The sequence below is a fragment of the Sylvia atricapilla genome, chromosome 3 (genome assembly GCF_009819655.1).
Source record: "Sylvia atricapilla isolate bSylAtr1 chromosome 3, bSylAtr1.pri, whole genome shotgun sequence".
Classification (NCBI taxonomy): Eukaryota; Metazoa; Chordata; class Aves; order Passeriformes; family Sylviidae; genus Sylvia; species Sylvia atricapilla.
The window spans coordinates 78,425,120-78,438,708 of NC_089142.1; positions in this window are offsets into that span (position 1 = coordinate 78,425,120).

The following is a 13,589-nucleotide window of genomic DNA, read 5'->3' on the forward strand; positions in this document are numbered from 1 at the left end:
CCTCCCACAACTTATGTCCCAATCTAAAAAAATGGGGCTGACAAGGCTTCCTTCACTCACGAAGATTGAGGATGGTTTGAAATAAAACATGTAAGAAAAACACATGGAGAATGCACAGAGCAATAAAGGGTAAAATAGCCTTCACTTTTTGGGCCTCTTTTACTCTTTCAATCAGCCCCCCAAATGCTTTTAGGGAATCTGAAGCCTTGGGAAGCATTTGTGCTGGTTCCAGGCTGGTTTGGAGCATGTGGAAAGCCTGTGCCGCTCTGCAGGCACGCAGCTGTACCTCTGGCATTGAAGCGTGTGAGAGAGTGGCCCAGCTGGTGAGCAGCAGGCAGCCAGCAGGAGAGCCAACACACCCGGCTGGGCAGCTCTGAGGAGGTTCAGGTGCGCCGTGGCAGCGAGGAATCGCCACATTTGGTGCGTGTGATGAGTGGCCGAGCGCCCTCCGGGCCGTGCGCTGGTGGCCCGGGAGCTGTGCTGCTGCAGGACGGCGGCTCGGCCTGTGCGGGCTGCGGGGCTGGAGGCCAAGGAGGGGTGAGTACGCGCTCCGTGGGGCACCCAGCTTCACCCTGCTGTGTCTGTGTCAGCAGTGTGTGTGGGATTCGTGTGCTGGGTACTCTAATGGCGGGTCTGCTTGTGGCACAGGCCGGCATTACGTTAAAAGAGAAAAATTGGAAGCTGTCCCTTGGCGAGCTAACCAAAGGATTTGGTAACTCCTGTGGGAAGGCGTGTTAAGTCTTGAGCCTTACGTGCAAGGCTTTCTTCTGTGTGGGGCTTTGACTCCCCTCGGGCCTGCCATGAGACCTGAGGGGTTGCACCAGGGCTCTGTCGCCGCCTTTCGCTGTGGGGCACTGCTGCATGTGGCAAGTGACAGTGAAAATGGTCATTTTCTACTTGTCTTGCTTCAAAAGACGTGTTTGTTCATGTTCATCAACCTAATTTTTTTCTGGAAAAACGTAAGGCGGAAAAGACTGTTCAAATGCATTGCCTGTGAGCGGCCGTTTTCCTGTGGTAAGAGCTTGTTGCTGTTAAACGCGGGCTCAAATAAAGCCACGGCAGCAATGTGAAAAGACTGCTGTAGCTCGGGTTTGTGGGTAGGATGTATTTAAGTGCCAGCAGTTTCTCCCGTTCCTCCATAACGGGTCAGAGGACTCGGTTGAAATCCCCCGGCCCTGCGGGCAGCCCGCCGGGGGCGTGAGGCGGCTGCTGCCGGGGCAGGGCTCGTCCGCCGCGCTGCGGGGGCAGGTCGCGCTGATCCGCCCGCTGGGAGCCGCTTCAGCAGCTGGCAGCCTCAAGAGAAACCAAAGCCCTGCCGAGTCTTTCCTAAAGGGTTGGGGGGTTACTTAATCCTTAAATTCAGGCTAGAGAGGGAAGTTAAATGAAGGAGCTTTTCTTGTGTCAGACCGTGAGCAGAACAGAAGCAAGTGTTTAGTGTGTCCGCAGTGGTACCGGCTGAGGGCAAACAGGCTGACTGGCTTCACCTGCATTGCAACCTCCAGATTTCTGTGTTGCACTGGATTTACTCTGCCAGAATTGCTACGGATTCTGTCTGGTTTTGAATGCAAATTGTAATTGTATGGGCAGAAATTGTATGGAGACCACAGCTTTTGTGTCTGGGTGTAAATACATTAAAAAAATACTTGTGTGGATAGATGTATCTATAAGTTTAATAGAGGAGTTAAAGTAGATATAACTTGCTGTGTTCTGTAGTTTCAATAAGCAATTTGATTACTTTGTGAAATTTCTATCCACGTGTGAAGTGAAAACTTGAGAAAGACTCTGCCTGCACATCCTTTTATATCATAATTTCTAAATGCAGAGTTAAAACATGAAAGGGAACTTCCACAGCACATATTTGGACCTCCCTCTGAGAGTAAAGACAGGAAAAGTATCTGTTGAACACAGGATACCTTGTGTGCTGGAGAGGAAATGCTAGATGATAACCCTGCAGGCTCATCTTTACATAGAGCTGTCAGTTCCTAATGGAAGTGTCTTATGTGTTCAATTTGGGGCAGGCAGATGGTAAAGAAAAAGGTAAAAGATTCTGTAAATGAATATATTAACTTCCTTTGCCTTGCCTTCTCCAACTGTGAGCTTGTGAACTCCATGAAGGGGTTACTGAGTCAGTGGGAATCAACACATAGTCCATCAAGCCTTTCTCTGTCGTCTGGATGATGGTCCCCAAAACATCTTATCTGCTTCCAGGCAGTCTGTGGCTGAAGGAGAGGATGAGGATCAGGGGAGAGCATGATGTGTTGAGGTGGGGTTTGGTCTTTTGAGGGTGGATTTTTTTTGTACGTAAGGATTATGGTTTGCAGAGAAACACTCAAGAAAGAGTGTTTAATACCCATCTGTGGTACGTTTGACTTTCTTTGGTTTTCTGAACTCAGTACTTGTTCACCAAAAAGTGAAGTAAATCCTGTGAGAGTAGGGAGGGGATAAAAATTTCAGGCAAGGCTGAAGCTGTCTTAGCTCTTAAGTATGTGGAGACTGAAGTGCATCCCTGAGTGGCTCCTGCTGAAATGCTAATAACTGGTCTGCTCACCCCTATTATACCGAATCTCTCCTGGCTTTCTTGCCAAAATGAGTGGTATTTTCAGTTATATTCCAAGTAAGGAGAAGTCAAAATGTAACCTTAAACCAGTGAGCTTTAGAGGCAGCTTTGCAGGGGCTGTGAAGTGCTTTTTCTGCCAAGTGTAGGGGCAGAACTTTCAGCAGGAACCACAGGCTTGTCAGTAGGTTTGACCTGAGACAGTTGGGGCCCTGTGGCCAAAAGGGAAAGCATCCATAAAAATTAAATCTGCAACAGAGCTGTGTACATCTCCAGGAGTCCAGTTTCCATGGGTTTTGACAAATACTGTTTTATGATGTTGGTTTTCTGTGACTCCTCCTCTCTGGAGCTGGATTTGATTTTTATTCTGATTTTTTCTGACACTTGGCAGTCAGAAACAGAGGAATTTGGAATCTTAGTTCAGCATTTTATTTCTGCACTGGTATCTTCATTACTGTGTACAGCCTCCAAAATACTTAATGCTTAGTGCATACAGTAGGTATAACTGAGGGGGGGGGGGTAATGCTGTGTTTACTGAGTTACTTGGTCATATTTTTAATTACTTACCTGTTTTATCAGATAGGGTCCCTTCTCATGTCTAGGATCACATTTTGCAACTTGAGTGGAGCATCTCTTTTTTCAGAAACTTACAAAAGCTACAAAAAAAAATTTTTTTTTGCACCAGAGATGTGGGAAATTGCAATCAGTTGCTCAATATAATTAAAATAAAATACAGGTGATGTGGAAACTTGGGTACAAAGCAATCCAATTGCTCAAATCCCCATTTTCTTTTTTTCCCGTGACATAATTGATTTTCCAGTTGTCATTGGCAGATTTCAGAAGGATATATCTCATATTCACACAGATTGAGTAATTCTTGATACTGCAGGAACTGGGGCAGCCTTAGAGAGACTCATGGTCTTTCAGCCCAGATGGAGTTTGCTGTTAGATTTTTCGCATCGCAAAAGCTGCAATTTCTGAACTGTTGTAAACTTAAGGGGTGGGAGGAGCCAACAGGTTTTCTGGTGTAGGAAAGATAACAGTTTTCAGCACAATGTTATCATAGTGATAATACATAAGGACTTAAGAAAAATCATACTAATACCAAAATGCATGTGTTAACTTTGAGGTATATTTTTCTTATTAATTAACCCCTTTTTGCCATCGTGAAAGTAGCTTTAATGTTTCCTTGAAATTGATTTGCAAGGAGGTATGTCCATAAATTACATTTTTAAAGAAATATATAAATGCACCATGACTACACTTTCATTGGACAGAGATCACAGGGCAGCCAGTAGTTGTATCCTAATAAGCAGATCAGCCTGCAAGGACACACATGAGGGAAACAGTGATGCTGGGCAGCCACCGAGACACCTGCCCTGTGCTTTCCTCTCTGTCAATGTGCTGTTTTGCAGAGGCCACATCCATTGTTTCAGTTGTTCTCGTTAGTCACATTCAAGACAGTGCTGCAAACATTCAAAAGGAAAGGCAGGAGAAACCCTGACATGTCCCACAACTTTTGCTTTTAGTTTCTTGTGTTGCCAGCTGTCATTTGGCTGGGACAGGGGGACGCTGAGGAGACTCAGCCTCACTCAATGCTGGGCAGCAGTTGCTGAGGTGCCTGGGGCACAGTGCTTGTTCCAGGAACACAGAGTTTTCTTGATTCCACAATTATGCTATGGGATTTTAATTTGCTCTTGACTCATTTTTCATTTCCTTAATTTTTGGCATTCAGATGCAATTTTGTTGAAATGATTGCCCGGGGACATGATACACTTTCCTGGAGCTGAAAGTGTGATTAGCAAAACACTTCCCTAGGATCTCCTCCCTAACACCCATCGCTTTCCCTAGGGAAGAGCTGGGCCTGCTCTGTGGGCTATGAAATGCACACATAAGTGTTGTGTTATAGGAAGCCCCAGAGAGAGGTTTGGTGAGGGGCTTGGCTGCACTGATGCGCTGGTGTTACAATTCACTCTTCTGTTCCTCGATTGTGGACTGAAATCCATGAGCCTGCTTGGGATCCCAGGCAAGGAACAGAAAGAATTCTCAGTCCATGCTCTAGACCTGGCAATGAACCCCCTTACTGGGGAAACTGATGTATCTGCCCTTTGGGAATGAAGAGACTTTCTGCCCCTAAACCCCATGACTGCCCTTGCCTTTGGTGTGTAAGTGCTGCCATGAGTTTGTATTACACCTGCCTTTTTGTCAGACATTGCCAATGGAGTAGAATTTAAGGGATTATATTTAACTGTTGGAGACTCTGGGTTGGTCCCAAACAAGGTGGTCTACCTAAGTCACCCTGTGTTTGGGAATTGCCCCCAGCATTATTAACTGATTCCTGAAATGCAGGGGAGAAACATTTCTAACGTGCATCTGTATGGAAGATGCTTGGCAATATAACATTTTTCTGGGAAAACTCCTTATTCAATGAATAAATATTGCAAGGACTATGTAAAAATTTTGTTTTCCTCCTGCAACAATATGAAACTGAGCTGTGGCACTTGTATCTCCTTACACGAAAGCTTTCACAGAAAGATTACGGGCAAGCTGTTGTCCTCCTTTCACGTGGGAGTTAGGTGTCTAAAGGACTTGCAGGGCCTGTTGTCTTGAAAACTTGAGAACTCCACCCTGAGGTGAAGCAGAAATATATTGGAAGCATCTGGTATTTATTGTGGTTAGGCATAACCAGAAGTTTTGTCCTGCTAATGTAATCCATCTTCTGTTACTGTAAGGACCAGCTGAATTTCCTTGGTAACAAACACCCTTTCTCTACTCCCAGAAAGCTTGGGCTTACTCACAACATCTGGAACCAAGGAAACTTCAGATGACCCAACTCTGGAGTATCAAAATCTCTGTGTGATCTGTTCACACCAGTCCTACTGCAGTATCCGGCTGCTTGATAGGACATGTCTGTCATTTTCCAAATAGGAGTGAAATATGAAACAAAACATAAATCTGGCCTTTTATTTCTGCAAAGGGAAAAATGTATAAAAGAGTCTGGTGATCTCATTATTCCTATTGTTTCTTCATTGAGAAATAAGGACAAAGCTTTTGTGACCAGAACAAGGTCTGTCAGAAAATTTGGGCATCCCAGCTGTGAACTAGGACATAACCAAGACAAGAATGGTTAAGGTTTTTCTCCTAGCCAGCTTATTTTTATGTACAAACTCTGCTACTCCTTGGAATGTTGTTATTAATAAGAACAAAACCACGTGCTGTTTTTTTGATTTACCATAGACTAATCTCTCAGGTTTCATCTTGCTGGCCAGACTGAGGAGCAGGGAGATGTCTGGTTGCAGGTGAAGATTGCTCTTTGCTAGGGGATGCTGAGGTCTGTTTTGAAGGAGACCATAGAGGGTCTATTTCTTATATACTCCTGTAATTGCCTTTTGCTGTCCCTTGTGCCTTGCAGACCAAGATATGAGGGGCAGATCAGTGAACTCCAACCTCAGCTTTGCTTTTAACAGCAGAATGTCTTCTGCTGGTCATAACTCAAATTTTCCCTCTACAAGGGTGACTGTGTGTGGAAACTTCTAATGCTGGCTGGGCTTCTTGAAGCTGAAAGCCCCAACATGACTACAGGGTTATTGCTTTGCACCTGGCTGTAGATTTCTACTCTGCAAAAAAGAGCCTGTAGGCTCTAATGCTGTGGGTAGCCCAGCATGAGGGAGATGTTTCAGCTAAGCCTTGCTCCTTGATTATCAAGGGTATGATACATCATTTTGTGTCCAGGTGCACCGGACTTGGAGCCAAAGATGGAGCATGAGGCCTCTCTTCCTGGCCTACGTGGCCACATCACTTCCAGCAAAGGTGTTGCTCCCTCTTGTGTAGTCTCTGTACCTTTCCTTGTCTGAGCTCTCCCCTGGGGTTTGGTTGGGCAGGATCCCAGGTAGTCTTGCCTCCTGAAGGTGGTGTCCTAAGATGAATGAATGCGTTTGGTTTTGCATATTGCAAATTTCTCAGCAGATTCCCAGGCACAGATGTAGGACAGCAGGTTCATGTCCCAGCTTTTCTAGCAGTTTACCCTTTAGACACATATGCTGCAGGGGCTCAGTCTGGTGTCCCTGCAGCCCAGGGGCCTGTCCCCTCTCTCTCAGTTTTTCTGTCAGTGCAGGATCCCTTCGTACACAGCACAAACAATTAATCACAGGTATTGAGAGCAATACAAGAACAGCTGGATGGCATTCTAGGTGCTGTGCTACCTGGGAAACTGCATTTCATGTTGTCATGGCCAAGGCCATAGCTGGATAATTAGAAGGAGAAGAATTTGCTAACTAGGATGCAAATTGAAGTTTTCTAGGCGTTTAAACAGTTTACAGGGTACTGCATTTTAATTGATGTAAACCCTTCCAGCAAGGAGGCAGAAGGGGATTTACCAAGCTTGGAAATAATTAAAATCATGCTGAAATTTTCGTAACAGGTACTAAATGTGACATGGTGTGTGGTCTCTCTGACAGGGTTGCTTTTCCCTATAAATGGAAAAGTTCAACATCAGACATTTTGATGCATGCACATAGATAAACAGTTCTTTTATGACATATTAAGAACAGTTTGGTTTATGGCTTTTTAGATGTATCTTAAAATCTTGTTTTCTAATGACTTTAGCAGAGCTGTCCAATTTCCAAGATGTGCTTCTAAAGCAGGATGAGGTTTGTACCTGGTTTTTATTAACTATATTACCAGCTAAATAAACCAAGTTGCAGACAGCTGACAGCAATGTGTTTCATTAAAAATAATAATAATTCTTGGGGGCATGGAGGTAGAAATCAAGCTTTTTGTCTCCAGGAAACTGGTTTGCTCATCTGGGAGAAAGAAGAAAGTAACCTGACAGTCTTTGAAATTTACTGATATTCATTAAGATCACTGGACTTTGAATGGAGCTTTAGCTAATTACGAACTTTAACCCTATGTTTTAATGTATTCCTGGACAAAATATGTGGCTTTGTCATGCGTTGTAGGCTACTGGCAGAGAAGTTCTTCGGTAGGGTGTATAAAAGAATCCTGGAGTTGTATGTCAAAAGTTGAAAACTGCAAGTGCAGAATTACAATAAGGGTGGTCTGGTTTTTTTTTTTTTTTTCCTTTTTTTTTTTTTCCTTTTTTTTTTAAACCAGCATAGGGATGTGGTGATTGTCTCTCATTTATTCTTTACTCATGTCTGAGTGTCTCTGTGAAGAAGAGACCCAAACTGACTTCGGAGTTAAAGTTTCAGTGGAGGAATTCATAGAACCTCTGCAGGAGTCCAAGCCTGTTACCGAGCACAGGTTGAGGGCCAATACCTTAAAAAAACCAGTATTTAAAAAATACATAGTCTGGCCAAAGCTAGACAAAGGAAAAGAAATATTCTAGAAAAACACTGGGCTACTTTCCAGTTTTACTGTGTAAGCCTGTGCTGCTACTGAAATTCATTTACCCTAGAGTCATATGTCATTGAAGCCTGTCTTTTCAAATAGTGCTGCTATTTAGCAGTCACAACTAAAAGGTAATAAACCACATGCATTTAAGCTGAAAACATGATGTACCTCCTAATAAATTTGGAGACCACTTCTGTGGCACAGTTTAATCATGCTGGGTTTGGTGAACATCTGTAAACACATGTTTTTGTGTGTTGGATAAAAGAAAGACTCTAAAAATTTGAAGTAGAGTTTTGATACCTGTTTTTGATCATTGAATAGAATGTTTTTGGAGCCTGGGAATGCATGTGTTCTGCAAGGGATTTTGACCAATATCTATGCAATAATAAGAGAGCAATGGAAAAAATTCCAACCCACAAACCAAACACTGGAAAAGAAAAGGTAGAGTTCTAATTTCTAGTTGTTCTTGAAGTGTATTCAGTGGCCTGAATGCCCTTGTCCAGATTTGCATTGGCATAAATTGCAGTTTGTTTCCTATGTTTAAAATTTAACTTTCAGTATGCAGTAAATTTTAAAAAGTCACTAAAAGGTAATGGCCAGATGAGGGACTTAGGTGTTTGCAAATGTGTTAATCTGTAGGTTTTCCTCTCTTAAAACCTGACCACAAAGTCTGACTGAAGACATGCTATGCATTGACTAGAGTTGTATTGATATTTGAAAATGTGAGAACAGGTAACAGTATTTTACAAGGTATTTGTTTTTTTAAAAACTAAGGGGAAAGCTTAGATTCTTTGATTACAGGATGACCATTACAGTAAACACAGACTTCTACACTAGAACTCAGTGAGCTAACAGGGCACTGTTTATTATCCATGAAGCAGCAATTGCATGGCTGCTTCACCTACTGCCATAGGTAAGTTTGCTGCCTGTAGGCTTAATTGATGCTACAAGTATAAAAGACACTGAAGTGCTGTTTAGAAGTTTAAATGGATTAAAGTCTTTTGAAAGTGAGGGGCATTTTCAACAGGTGTTCACCCGTGTGTTCTCTTCCCAGTGATTTGGGAGTGGTCCTTTGTTAGAGCCTTCACTTGGGAAGAGCCCAGCCTGCTCCTGCAGGCGCCTGGTTCCTGAAGTCAAGAGGGGAATTCCCCCCTCCTCTGTGCTGGCCCAGATCTTCAGGGAGAGCCAGGAGTACATGTGGTTCCTATTAGTTCAGAAAACAGAAACATCTGGGGAAGACGTGAATGACTTACTGGCTCAGTTCAGCAGGAGGAGTCTGACAGTTCGTTCTGGACAGAGAGATCCTCTCTATGATGTGCTGAACCAGGGAGCGAATGCACAGGAGCAAAAACAGCAGGAGATAGGCACTCATCCTGTCTTATATGGCCTTTCTCTCTTCCTGCCTATGGGGATGCCTCCTAAAGAAAGTGAAGGGAAGGATTTTCTCCTCCAACAAAACTGGGGAAGGATGCTGTGGAAGAGCACTTCCTAGGGACAGCAATGCATTTCCCAGGGTGATGACCATATGGGTTTAACTTTAAGAAGAAATGAAAGTGAACCAGTGGTGAACATATTTGCTCTGTGTTTACTGTAAAAATAAAGCACTGTGGGGAGTTATTAACATGAAGGTAGAATAACTAGACCAGCTCCAGGAGGCCCTGCTTCATCAGAGTGTCAGGTCAGATGATTTCCAGAGGTTCCTTCTCATTTCCACCATCTGTGATTCTGTGACATCAGGAGGTTGGGTTAGATTGTGCCACATGGCTTAGCTAAAATAGTGTAGCTTATTTCCTCAATCCCTGAGGAAATACGTCCCACCAGAATAAGAGTATTGGTTTTCTCCTAACCTAACTGCGCCATCAGTGATGTTCTGTAGCTTAACATTTCTGTTTCTAAGCAGGGCAGAACAAAATACAGTTCTCTTGCATTTGGTGTGGGAGTAGCAAGGGCAGGACATGGCACATCAATAAACTGAATGTGTTTGGTATGAGCAGGTTGGCTGTGCTCCCTTGCCTGGGGAGGTAAGAGGGCAGATGGGATGAATTGCCCTTTTCAGAGGCATATGTGTGCCACAATCACATCAGTCACAACCCGTGGTCCCTGGGGAGCTGTTGTACATGGGGATGGAGCAAATTGCCATCAGCAGCTGCTCATGTTCTCTTCCCTCACTTTCATTCTCCTCCATAGGATAAAATATTTCTTTCTCTTCTCTTTGGCCTGTTGCTTCTTCTCCTCTGATGTGTTCTCTTTCTCATTTCTCAACTGTCCAAATTTTTCCTATACTTTTTCCTCTGAACACAGAAAATCTTCTTTGCTATTAACCCTGGAGAACAACTGCTTCTGTAAGCATATGATCAAGGTTTGTTGGATTTGCCCAGAGGCAGAATGACTTTATCAGAAAAATAAAAATTAGTGTCTTTGGCTTGGATTAAGTGAGATAATTGACTTTTGCCACCTAGAGATGTGTGTATTTCAGGCAAGTTTCTGAAGAAAAGAGAGGGATGACAAATCCTCAGGGAGGAAGTTGTTCCTAATTACATAAAGACCTTGGCTGTAAGGATGCAGGAAGCTGTGCTAGCTGGATCTTTGCTAGGGAAAATGTTATATGCTGATGGCTACACTGCCTAGAGGCTATAAAAAAACTAAAGAAGTCCAGTCACTTCATTAACTGACTCTTCATAAATCCTAGGAAGAGCGATCTGTCCTCTTGAGAGCAAAAGTTAACTTTAGTATCCAACCCTCGTGCATCTCTTCTGCTTTTACTGTTTCAGTCATTCAGCCAATTGATGGAGCATCCATTTATTCCGGAAACTTCCCTTGCTGTTCTGCTGAGCAGTTTTATGACTTTATACCAAATAAAAACTACTGCACACACTTAACTCTGGGAACAGGCTACAGCTATTTACTCAAGCAGAAAAGTATTAGGGTGAGATCCCTTGTGAAGATAGGAAAGGAAAAAAAATCTTGCTGGCTTTAAGTAAGGTGTGAAGATATTTGAACAGCATTGTACAGTGAATACATTACGAGACAAATGTTTTGTATTCTGTCTCTGCTGATGACTTCAAGAAATTAGTACCTAAACCTTCAAATGCAGAGAACAAGATTGTGAGTGTGCTGTGAGTCTGCACACACAGGTGCCAAGTATCTCGGTGTTAATGCCATCAGGAGTAGGGGTTCTTTTGTTCAAAGTTTCCATTCAGGTATGATGTCACTGGAGGATCTGCCTTGTCATTCTGTGGAGAACCTTCTCAATTTAAGCGTTTATTTATTCCAGGTTGTTTTTTTTTTCTTTCCCTCCTTTATGGGAATTCTTCCTTTTTTGATTTTTTTAAAGACTATTTGTGTTGTTTCTGACCAAAGCCCTGCTGGCTGATCTGCCCTCAGCTCACTGTGGCACTGGTGCTCCTCACGTACTGGAAAGATGCAGGCTGGGCAGGATGTTAGGCACATGAGAGAAAGAATTCTTATCCTGAGAAAACTGGTGGAAAACACCTCTCTTGTTTCTGTGCCACCTGGAAGAGTTGCTCAGAAAGCTTCCCTGCAAGGCATATTGTTCTGTACTGTAGGTACAGCTCTGCCTCTCTTCTGCCAGAAACACAGAGAGGAACAGAGTTATGGAACAAGTTGAAGCACAACGCTGTGTCCCAGCAGCAGTGCCCATAAATGAAGGGAAGGAAAATGAGCTTTGTTACGAGATAAAGGTTCACTGAGGAGTGTCATTTTTTCATTATGGTAATTATTGTGAAGTTTAACTTTACTTTTTTGGTGGCACTTTATAAAACTTGAATTCCCCAATTTTCCTGAACCACAGAAGATTAATAGCCTCACAATTTATGCTTTTCCTCTGTAGAGTGAAAAAGTGGAATTAAAAGCAGGATATACAGTTGAATTAAATTTTTGAACTGCAGCTTGGAAATACTTCACAGAATACAAAGCAAAAAAGAAGCATGGGGTATTGATGCATGTTCTTCTGCAGACACTTGAAAACCATACTTGCTTTGTGAAGTCAAACCTTGTCTTGCTTAGTCAGTCTTGCTTTTGTACTGCGAGCAAGGTGTCCCACTCCACATGTCCACTTTTATTATGATGAGCAGAACTATTTCAATCTAAATAAGTGGAGAATGTTCTGTTATTTTTAGCAGACAAAATGTGATTATGTGAAATCCCATTTGTTATCATGAGAGGTTTAGAAGCCCGTTTCTGCATGGGTAAGTTATGCTCTTACCAGAGGTCAGGTTGGGGGGAAGGGAAATTGTGGAAATAAAGCCTAGTCTGAGCCACCACTGAAAACATACCAATAATACCAGAGATTAAGCCCAGTTCTGGAGCATGCCACAATATGTATGCCATTCTTTCCTGGGGGGTATTGAGCAAGCCTAGATACAGCTGAAGACAAAATTACAGGGTGGGAATAACCAATTGATACCAAACTCTTCATGCTCAGCTTGCTCAAATAAGTGACACTAAACTGCTCTGAACAGACCTTCTAGATCAGAAGTGTTTCTATCTGGTGTAGTGCCAGCTTCTTCTACTGCTCTGTCTGAATGTCAAGTGGAAGATTCCCCCAAAAGGTGTTCAGAGTGTTTCAGCTGGGCTGTCTCTTTCTCCTGTTGTTCTCAGGTACTGAGGATGCCAAGGCAAGGAGAATGACCGACTATCCATGACCTTTTGTTGTAGACTTGTTTTGTTCTCAAATCCTGCGGCCAATCCCTTGTGTTTAGTTCCTCTTCCATGTTTGCTGCCTCCTAGGTCTATTATTTGAGTTAGCTGGCAGTCACTTTTTGGACATCCTTTGTTTCCAAAGCTTTCAGAAAAACGTTCATCCTGTCTTCAGCCTGGTAAGGTTTGGTCCTTATGCTCCTCAGTTTGAGGTTCCCTGCTGCTGATGTGAATATCTTTAATACCGTATGGATTCTTATCACTCTAATCCTAAGCATTTACAAGCAATGTAAATACACCACGTCTCTTTTCCTGGAAATCAGAGACCCTTGTGCACACTTCCTTTCCAGCTGAAATCTTGCTGCAGTCCACCTCTCAGCCACTCCAGCAAACGACTCTTCAATAGCTCAGCCGCTGATTTCTGCACTGCTAATGAGACCCCTGTGAATCCACTCCCTTCCCTGCCTCTGCCCATGTGCACTTGAAATGCCTGAGCATCCTGTATCTCCTGAGTTAACTATACTGATGCGTCCTTGTCCCCAGATATCCAGCAAAGACCCAGAGCACAGGGGCTTGAGAGGCTCTTTTTTATTTGGGTGACCCCAGCTCTGCTTTCAGGCTGGAGCAAGATCTGCACTAAGTATTGAAGGAAAGGGCAACACTAACAGAGCAACAAACTTTTTGGGTTTTGGAGCTGTCTGAAAAGTTGGCCAAAAGCCCAAAAGGAAGGCTGTCAAAGTATCAACTACAGCTGTCTTAAATGTTCCAGACTGTGCTTAACACTGAGTTTGTTTTCACCTGACAGTTAAGTGAGTTGGCCTGGTCTGAGAGACAGAAACATGAAAAAAAGTCAGCTGCAAAAATGCAGGGTGGTAAACAGCAAAGAAGTTGTTGAAACTCAAATCACTGTATCTGTGTTGTACTGTATGCCAAAATAACACCACCATTCAGAATCCAGTCATTCTCTTCATTCATGAGGAAAGCCAGATCCACCTTCAGTGTTATCCCAAGCTGAATTTGTTCT